Consider the following 10,882-nt stretch of genomic DNA (forward strand, 5'->3'; position numbering starts at 1 on the left):
TTTTAACCTGCAGCGAATAAAATCTATTCCACTAAGACCATGGGTGACCAAGGCCCTTGGCTTTGTACGAACGGGGGCTATTTTATCCCTCTCTTCATTTGTTGGCCAACCTGGGAGCACCACGTTATTGTTGATCCTCTCTAATCTAAAATTCCACATTGGATTTTCGTGTGCAGGAGTAGTATTCTTAAAATAAAAACGAGGTCTTGTTCCATCCCTTTGGATGACTCGCCAATTTTGATTCATGGAACATGTTGTTTTTCCTCTTCCGAAAGGAGATTCCGCCAAGTTCACAAGAAGGACCCTTTTTTACTTCGATCTTGTGGTTACCATAAAAGAACTCCTGAATAGAGTCACATACGGCTCGATTTGGAGATATACCTCGCACAAGACTTGAAATTGGCATATATTTGTCAGGGAATTGGGGGCAATATCTTGGGGCCTAAGATTGAAGAAATGCGGGAGATCTCTAAAGAATTTTGAGCCGGGAGGGCAAAAGCCTCTTCGTAAGTGGTCAACAAAAGTGATGACTTCCCCATGTCGAGGTTGTGGATAAGGTCTTTCTTTAGGAGCCCGCCAGCTTAAATCTTTCCGAGATGGCAAAAATTCTTGAGTCACCAGGTTTTCTAAAGTAAGTTTGGACTCCTCGGACCTGGCCCAACTGCAGGCTTTGCAATTCTTGGGGGCCATTGGGGGTTTGAGGCCACTACAGGGAAAATGAGCAAGAATAAGCTAAAGTACGGGACATGAGTGTCCTACTATTGTCAGCCGTTAAAAAAATACACTGGAATCGCTAAAGCTATTACCGAGTGGTATTTTAAGCCGACCCTTCCTAAGCTAAGTGACTAAGCCGACAAAACAAGCAGAGGATCTCCACGAGGAACTTAGCGGAAAAAGTTGTCACAAACAAGTTTGCAATGAGCGGCTTTCCTCATGACATATCTAACCATCAATACAAAATAGGGAAAATACGTGTTATAGAACTAGCGGAGAAGACGACACTTGTGGTACCGTACAAAATTATTCTAAAAAGGATTCGTTCCATATTTCTATGCCGAAGAGGGCAAGATGAGGCCGCAACGAGAATATAAGATATGCGAGGCTATAGATCTAGGAAGCATTCTTTCTGTGGAGATTCGAAGAACATGACACGTACATGCTAAGAAATACGCAAACCCTCGACAAGAAGTATGAGTGCCTGATGTGTTGGAAGAGAAGGTTGACGGCCTTGAGCAGTTCGACGAAGAAAGCGAAGGATTCATTGAACAAGCGGCACACTTGAAGAAGTTTTTGTTTGTCGCAACCAGATCTAACGCATGCAGCAATGCAGGAGGATGCAAGGAATAAGAAGGTGGAAACGATAACATCGGGGGTCGTCCACCTATTTATAAGGAAAGGGGCACTAAAACAGAACGATCGTAGGAAATAAGCGGCTGGGTTTGTGCCTAGATTTTTGCACTGCACCAGATTCAGTGTTGTTTTCAAAAGATTCGCCATGATGATCTAGGACGATAGTAGTCAGCTTGGTGATGTCATATAAGTAAAGACAATAAACATGATAAGTCTCTAAGAAGAAGCAATGAACCGGCAATACTGTCTGTTTCTTATCTATGAAAAACTTAAGTTCGGGATGAAGGGCATGCCGGCTCATTATTTGATCAAGATAACTTGACGTGAACAATTTCAAGTCAACCTGGAGCCTAATGTTGGGGATATAATCCCAGGATATGACCCACCTTATGGGGCTAGGTCAAGGTGCAAAGAAACAATAAGAAGGTGGGCCGCCAGGAGCGGTGACTCAAGACGCCATACGGCCCAACTCGAGAAGACGACGACTTAAGACATATTGTCGGCGTTCTGGGAATGGGGGTACCCAGACCTGCGTGCTTGCAGCCCAGGGACGGCCCACTTCATCGAGCAAACCGACGGTCCTGACACGACCCATGACAAGACCCTCGCGAGGTGCCAAGCCTCGCGAGGAGGAACATCATCAGAGGGGCGGATATTCCAAGGCGAGCCCAGCCTCAAGAGTCAAGGATGACGTAGTGGAAGGATAGGCGAGCAACGGACAGCAGGGCAACGCAGTTCCCCCTTTAGTGCAATGGAGGGCATGGACATACCGGGGTTCCAAGGGCATCTCCCAAAGGTTACCGTTCTGGTGCAACAAGGTCGTCGCCGCCCGCTAGTAGGGCATACGTCACCCTGGGCCCGTGCTTGCAGCGTTAACAGCTACTTTGCACGCGAAGATCACCTTTGGGCAGGGGAGCATGTTTCCCTGTTCCCCTTCAAAATTAGCCGTTGTGGGATCACTTCCCGCCGAAACGATAAGGCAAGATGACCCGGGCTGCCACTATATATAGAGGGTAGGATACTTCGTAGAGGAGTGATCGATTCATTGACCCACTAGCACCATGCAAATTCACCCAGCCTCCGGAGGCGCTTGAGCACTGTACTAGTTCGTCCACCAACCTCCACGAGAGGCAATCCACCAAAGTAGGAGTAGGGTATTACGCTTCTCAACGGCCCGAACCTAGGTAAACTGTTGTGTTCTGTGTCTTCCTCACCATCGAGTGAGTTACTTGCCATTATCAAGGAGTAGCGAGCTAGGTCAGGCAAGCCAGTGAGAGATCTTCGTACACACCCCTCAGTTCGAATCTTTATGGTTTTGTGGAGCCCGAAATCTAACATTTGGCGCGCCAGGTAGGGGGCGTGTCAATGTCTCTCCCAGGGCGCGACCAGCTGAAGCTTGTCACACTCAAGGTAGGTAGATGTCGAATCCACGCGGAGAGGCAAGCCCCTCGCGTGGCGCACGGTACAAATGCGCCGAGACGCCCCGCAACACTCAGCTATCTCGTCGCCCGGTATTCACACCGGATGAACTTCCAACGACCACCGGGGCTGCCGCCATCGCCAACCGCAGGGCATCCCCCCGTCGCCCCGACCCTTCCACGCGTCCAGTGTGTTCCTCCCCCTCCCAATCTGCCAGCACCGGACTCACATGCATGTCGCGCTCCTCGTGGCGCATGAGCTCATGTGCCCGCAAGCCGCACGTCACCGCCGCGCTGGCGGATACAGGCGCGCTCCTGGGTGAAATGCCACCGACGAGACCCAAGCGTGCCCCCGCAGAGCCGCGCTCGTCGGCCCGCATAGCCAGGGGCTACAACGTGGGAACCACGTGGGTGCGTCCTGAACATTCTCTCAGGCCCTCCCCTACTAGGGTTTCGACGGGAGCTACTGGAGGCACATGATTTGGCCGCGCTGGGGAGGCGTCACGCTGTCATGGTTCTGGGTATGGGGGTACCCAGACCTACCTGCCTACGGCTGATAACCCACAAGTGTAGGGGATCGCAACAGTTTTCGCAGGTAAGTTAATCCAATTTATTGATTCGACAGAAGGGGAGCCAAAGAATATTTATAAGCGTTAACAATTCAGTTGTCAATTCAACCGCACCTGAAAGATACTTGCTTGGCAACAAAATATTAGTAGCAACGGTAATATGGAAGTGATGGTGGCAACGGAAATAAAAGTGGCAAAGCAACGAAAGTAAAACGTCGAAAGTAAAGCAACTTGTAACTAGCAATATTAGAACACTGTAGGCTAGGGAGATGGATTGTTGGTCATGGATGAGAGATATTATGTATTTCACTTGGGGCAAGGCGCATAGAAAAGTAATGATCATCAAGGCATATATCAAACATTGGGCATGTACCCGAGGTAGTCGTGTGTTCTTGCAATAAGAACTTGCATAATATATTTTGACCTACCATCCCGCTATAAACGAGGCCAAAAGGAAATTGTGGATATTAAGGTGCTCCTGTCAAAGAGTACCGGAACAAAGCATTAACAATCAATGGATACATGAAATCCTCAAACTATAGTCCATCCCCTTTAGTGTCCCAAGCTGTCACCATTGGGATCGCCGGTTTCTGACTATAATAGGTGCATACTACTCACGATAGGATCTAGAACACAAATATATTCATGAAAACATAAGGTATTCAGATCTGAAATCATGGCACTCGTGCCCAAAATGACAAGCATTAAGAGTAACAAGTAGTAGCAAACATGATAAACACCATAGTAGATGATAGGCAACATGCCCCCAACAATCCGACGGACTATTACATGATCTAACTCATCCAATCTCTCCCATCCCCTTCACCTACAACAGGGAATTACCCACACATGATGGGAGAAGCTATGGAAGGATGATGGAGTGGTGATGGTGATGACGATGGCATCGATTTTCCCTCTTTGGAGGCCCAAAGAGCCTGCAGATTAGCTCTCTCGAAGAAGAACCGAGGGTGGCGGCGGCTCCGCGTCGAGAACTTTCAAAACGGCTTATGTTTTGGGATTTCTCTGTCACGGGTAAAAATAGGAGCCAAAAAATGGCTCCACAGGGGGTGGGCCCCACCGAGGCGGCCTCCCGGCGGGGCCAGGGGGTAGCCCGCGCCAGCAGGTCGCCTAGGCCCCCTATGGCTCCCCTCTGGCCCATCTTCTGGCCAATGGTTCCTCCCGGTGTGTGGATTTTCTCTATTTTTATGGAAATTTTTGGGGACCTCTAAATATCCATTTTCTTGTGCACAAGAAAACCATACAAGCAGCTCTGCTGAAAACAACGTTAGTCCGGGTTAGTTTCATTCAAATCATGCAAGAATGAGGCCAAAACAATAGCAAAAGTGTTTGGAAAATTTGATACGTTTGAGACGTATCAATTTCCCCAAGCTTAGCATATTGCTTGTCCTCAATCAATTTAGTTCGAGACGTAACAATAACAAGTATTGAAGTAATGCTACAAAGACAATGCACGAAGCAATCCTTCGATCTTGTGAAGAGTTTCAAACAACTAAGAATGAATAATATGTAACTCAAAATCATAATAAGATCACAGTGCGCATGACTTGGATATACTAGAGTGGTATCTCGCTAGCCCCCAAGAGTGAAGCAAAACATAAATGTAGACACTCCTTCGGAGTATTAAGGGGGAATATAAATAAATATTTTGGAATAAGCAATATCACAATCATGTAGAAGACAATGTGGTGCTTTGGGACAATGCACATTGCACTAGAATGAAAATTATGGTCTCTATAGTTGGTGCTTTTTATAAGAAGAGGACGATTCAACAAAAAAATTAAAATAGATAGTCCCTTCGCAGAGGGAAGCATTGATTTGCAGAGGTGCCAGAGCTTGAGCTTTAAAATAGAGATAAATCAAAATTTTGGGTGGTATGCTTTCATTATCAACGTAACAACTAGGAGATCTCAATATCTTCCATGCTAAAGACATTACATGCCATTCCCAATTAGAATAGTAAAGTTTTAACTCCCCCTCCACCAATCGCTCACACTCCACGGCGGGCCGAATCCACGGGTACCGTCCATACAAACAACAATCCTCGTGGAGTTCTGTTTCATTACATTTGATTTGACTCTGAGCATGGAACTGGGCATCCCGGTTACCAGCCACTTTCTCGTGAATGATAGTGAATCAACACATATCTTGAGAATAACCTACTTAGCATGGAAGATACTCATAACCCCTAGTCACTACATGAGCGATTCAGGCATACAAAACAAAATATTTATTTGAAAATTTAGAATACGGCACATGCGCATTTACTTAGAACGGCACATAAATACCATATATAGGTAGGTATGGTGGACTCATATGGCACAACTGGTTTCAAGGATTTTGGATGCACAAGCAGTCAGTTCGCTTAGTACAGGCGAAGGCTAGCAAAAACGGGGAAGCGAACAACTAGAGAGCAATAACGTTCATAATCATGCAGACCGAGAAAGCAACATTGAATCGGGCATGAAAGCGATATAACTATTCTAAAATAAAAAGATCGTCAAGGCTTGATAGACTTCTAGTCATAAACATACGTAAGCTTGTGCCAAGTCAATCCAAAAGCTCTCCGAATGGAAATACCACTCCAATATGCCAAACCATGAACAATGCAATGCGTGCTAAACATTTCAATAACACATTATGCACTCCAACTATTTGAGACTAGTCAGAAAGAAAACGTACTACTAGGAGAGCATTGTAATCATAGCACTATGTCGCTACAAGCTGGTCTCTAGATCATAAGTACATGCATTTGTACAAAAGTAGAAAAAATAGAGTTCATACCAGCTTTCCTTGTTGCATTTGTTCCGTCGATCTTCGTCATTATTGCATCGTCACTGGTACGTCTCCAACGTATCTAAATTTTTTGATGGTTTCATGCTATTATCTTGTCAAACTTTGGATGTTTTGCATGCCTTTTATATATTTTTTGGGACTAACTTATTAACTCAGTGCCAAGTGCCAGGTCCTGTTTTTTCCATGTTTTTTTTACCCCTTTCAGAGGAGGATTTTGAACAGAGTCCAAACGGAATGAAACTGCCAAAAAGATTTTTTGCGGATAGGAAAAAGATTGGAGAGCTGGAGAATCAGGGCAGGGGCCCACCAGGGACCCCACAAGCCCTCATGGCACGGCCAGGGGGGAGGTCGTGGCCCCCTTGCTTGTGGGCTCCCTGAGGCCCCTTTGCCCTAGGTTTTGCGCCTATATATTCCCTAAAAATCCCAAAAAAAATCAGGAGATCATCGAAAGTACGTTTCCGCCGCCGCGAGCTTCTGTCTCTGCAAGATCCCATCTGAGGCACATTCTGGTGCCCTGCCGGAGGGGGATTTGGATATGGAGGGCTTTTTCATCAACACCATGACATCTTCGATGATGCGGGAGTAGTTAATCATAGAACTACGGTTCCATAGCTAGTAACTAGATGGCTTCTTCTCTCTCTTGGATCTTCAATACAAAGTTCTCCACGATCTTAATGGAGATCTATCTGATGTAATCTTCTTTTACGGTGTGTTTCTCGAGACCCGACGAATTGTGGATTTATGATCAGATTATCTATGAATCTTATTTGAGTTTCTTCTGATGTCTCTTATGCATGATTTCATATCTTTGTAATTCTCTTCGAGTTGTGGGTTTTGTCTGGCCAACTAGATCTATGATTCTTGAAGTGGGAGAAGTGCTTGGTTTTGGGTTCATACCGTGAAGTTACCTCACCCAGTGACAGAAGGGGTAGCGAGGCACGTATCGTGTTGTTGCCATCAATGGTAAAAAGATGGGGTTTTCATCATTGGTTTCAGATTATCCCTCTACATCATGTCATCTTGCTTAAGGCGGTACTCTGTTCTTCATGAACTCAATACACTAGATGCATGTTGGATAGCGGTCGATGTGTGGAGTAATAGTAGTAGATGCAGAAAGTATCGGTCTACTTGTCTCGGACGTGATGCCTATATGTATGATCATTGCCTTAGATATCATCATGACTTTGTGCGGTTCTATCAATTGCTCGACAGTAATTTGTTCACCCATCGTAATACTTGCTATTTTGAGAGAAGCCTCTAGTGAACACTATGGCCCACAGGGTCTACTCCACACCATATTTTTATCCTTACACTTTTTACTTCGTTGCACTTTCCGCCTTCAGATCTCACTTTGCAACCAATCTTGAAGGGATTGACAACCCCTTTATAGCGTTGGGTGCAAGCTCTTTTGTGTTTGCACAGGTACTCTGGACTTGACGAGATTCTCCTACTGGATTGATACCTTGGTTCTCAAACTGAGGGAAATACTTACTGGTCCTGTGCTGCATCACCCTTTCCTCTTCAAGGGAAGAACCAACGCAAGCCCAAGAGCCGACAGAAGGATCTCTGGCACCACTGCCGGGGAAGAACTTTTCTTGCCGTAGCAGAAGAATTTTTGGCGCCGTTGCCAGGGAGGATCAAGTCAAGAACTCATCCAAGTAAGTGTCACAAACTCATCTCTTGCATTTACTTTGTTTGCGAGTTGCCTCTCGTTTTCCTCTCCCCCACTTCACAATTTGCCTTTTTCGTTTGCCTTTTCATTCGCCCTTTTTCTCGCTTGCTCTTTGTTCGCTTTTGTACTTGCTTGCTTGCTGAAGTCACCATGAATGAAAACACAAACTTTGTGGCTTCTCGAATACTAACAATAAAGATTTTATTAGTACTCCGATTGCTCCCGCCAATAGTGCGGAGTCATATGAAATCAATGCTGCTTTGCTGAATCTTGTTATGAAAGAGCAATTCTCTGGCCTTCCTAGTGAAGATGCCGCATCCCATATCAATACCTTTATTGAGATTTGCGATATGCAAAATAAAAAATATGTGGATAATGACGTGATTAAATTGAAGCTTTTTCCTTTCTCGTTGCGAGATCGCGCAAAAACTTGGTTTTCTTCTTTGCCCAAAAATAGTATCGATTCTTGGGATAAGTGCAAAGATGCTTATATTTCCAAGTATTTTCCGCCAACTAAGATCATCTCTCTCCGTAATGATATGATGAATTTCAACCAACTTGATCATGAACATGTTGCACAATCTTGGGAGATAATGAAATTAATGATTAGAAATTGTCCCGCTCATGGCTTGACTCTTTGGATGATTATTCAAATCTTTTACGCTGGCTTGAATTTTGCTTCTAGAAATATCTTGGACTCCGCATCAGGTGGAACGTTCATGGAAATCATGTTAGGGGAAGCCACAAAGCTCCTAGACAATATCATGACGAACTATTCCCAGTGGCACACTGAAAGGTCACCTACTAGTAAGAAGGTACACTCTATAGAAGAAATTAACTCGTTGAGTGCTAAGATGGATGAGTTAATGAATTTTTTTGCTAGTAGAAGTGCTCCTTTAGATCCTAATGATATGCCCTTGTCTTCTTTGATTGAGAGTAGCAACGCTAGCTTGGACGTTAATTTTGTTGGTAGGAATAACTTTGTTCCTAGGCCTTTTCCTAGTAACTCCTTTAATAACTTTGGCAACTCCTACAACAATACTCATGGAAATTACAATAGGTTACCCTCTGATCTAGAGAGTAATATCAAAGAGTTTATTAACTCGCAATTTTTTTCAATGCGTCCATAGTGGAAAAACTACTCAAAATTGACGATTTGGCTAAGAGTGTTGATAGAATGTCTAGTGATGTTGATGCTTTGAAAGTTAGATGTGCTCCTCCCAAGGTCAATATGGATGAAACTTTGAAAGCTATGCATGTTTCCATGATTGAGAGCAAAGAAAGAACCACCCAAATTCGTGCTAGACATGAATGGCTTAAAAAGGCATGTTCTCGTGATAAGAATCACGAAGATCTTAAAGTGCTTGGTGTGACTCCCATTGAATCTTTGTTTTCTTGTGTCAAACCTAATGATTATGGGGCTGGATATGAATCCACTTTGGTTGAAAATTGCCCCAATGATTCGGAGTCCATCTATCTTGATGCTAAAAGCATTGAAAGTGGAGTAGAAGATATTAAAACTTTGAGTAGTAATGAAATTACTACTATGCATTTCAAGGAATTCAATTATGACAGTTTCTCCTTGATTGAATGCATTTCCTTGATGCAATCCATCTGAAACTCTCCACACGCTTATAGCCAAAACAAGGCTTTTACCGATCATATCGTCGAAGCTATGATAAAATCTCTTGAAGAGAAACTTGAATTGGAAGCCTCTATCCCTAGAAAGCTTCATGATGAGTGGGAACCTACTATCAAAATCAAAATCAAAATCAAAAACTATGAATGCAATGCTTTGTGTGATTTGGGTGCTAGTGTTTCCGCGATTCCAATGTCTTTATGTGATGTTCCGGGTTTTAATGAGATTAAAGAGTGTTCTCTTAATTTGCATCTTGCTGATTCTACTGTCAAGAAACCCAGGGGAAGGATCAATGATGTTCTTATTATTGCAAATAGGAACTATGTACCCGTGGATTTCATTGTGCTTGACATTAATTGCAATCCTACATGCCCTATTATTCTTGGTAGACCTTTCCTAAGGACTATCGGTGCTATCATCGATATGAAGGAAGGGAATATTAGATTTCAATTTCCTTTAAGGAAGGGCATGGAACACTTTCCTAGAAAGAAAATAAGATTGCCTTATGAATACATGATGAGGGCTACTTATGGTTTGAGCACCAAAGACGATGATACGCGATTCTATCGCTTTTATGCCTAGCTAAAGGCGTTAAACAATAGCGCTTGTCGGGAGGCAACCCAATGAATTTATCTTTTTCTTTCTGTTTTGTTGCGTCCACACCATCATAATTCTGTTGTGATTGTGTTTTTTGTGTTTCTTTTTGTGTTTGAGCCAAGCAAAACCTTTATGACTAGTCTCGGTAATGGTTGTTTGATCCTGCTGGAAAAAGACAGAAATTTTTCGCTCACGAGATGATTTTTCATTTTTATTCAGAAAGAGCTTTTGAGTTGATTATTTTTTCTTCTGGTTTCTATGCCTATTTCGCGGGCATTCGTAATGTTTCAGATTTTTTGAGGTACGAGAAGTATACGAAGTATACAGATTGCTACAGACTGGTCTGTTTTTGACAGATTCTGTTTTTGTTGAGTTGGTTGCTTGTTTTGATGAAACTATGGTTAGTATCGGGGGGGGGGGGGGGTACTAGCCATGGAAAAGTGATAATACAGTAGCCTCACACAGATATAGATAGAATTCAAGTTTGCTAGAGTACCAAAAGCGGTGGTAGTTTGTTTTCTTGTGCTAATGTTATCACGAGTTTGTGTTTAAGTTTTGTGGTGTGAAGTTTTCAAGTTTTGGGTGATGTTCTCATGGACAAAGAGATAAGGAGTGGAAAGAGCTCAAGCTTGGGGATGCCCAAGGCATCCCAAGCCAAATTCAAGGACACCAAAAAGTCTAAGCTTGGGGAGGCCCCGGGAAGGCATCCCCTCTTTCGTCTTCAATCCATCGGTAACATTACTTGGAGCTATATTTTTATTCACCACATGATATGTGTTTTCATTGGAGCGTCTTTTATCGCAGGAGTCTTTTCTTTTTGTTG

The sequence above is a fragment of the Hordeum vulgare genome, chromosome 4H, assembly GCF_904849725.1.
Source record: "Hordeum vulgare subsp. vulgare chromosome 4H, MorexV3_pseudomolecules_assembly, whole genome shotgun sequence".
Lineage (NCBI taxonomy): Eukaryota > Viridiplantae > Streptophyta > Magnoliopsida > Poales > Poaceae > Hordeum > Hordeum vulgare.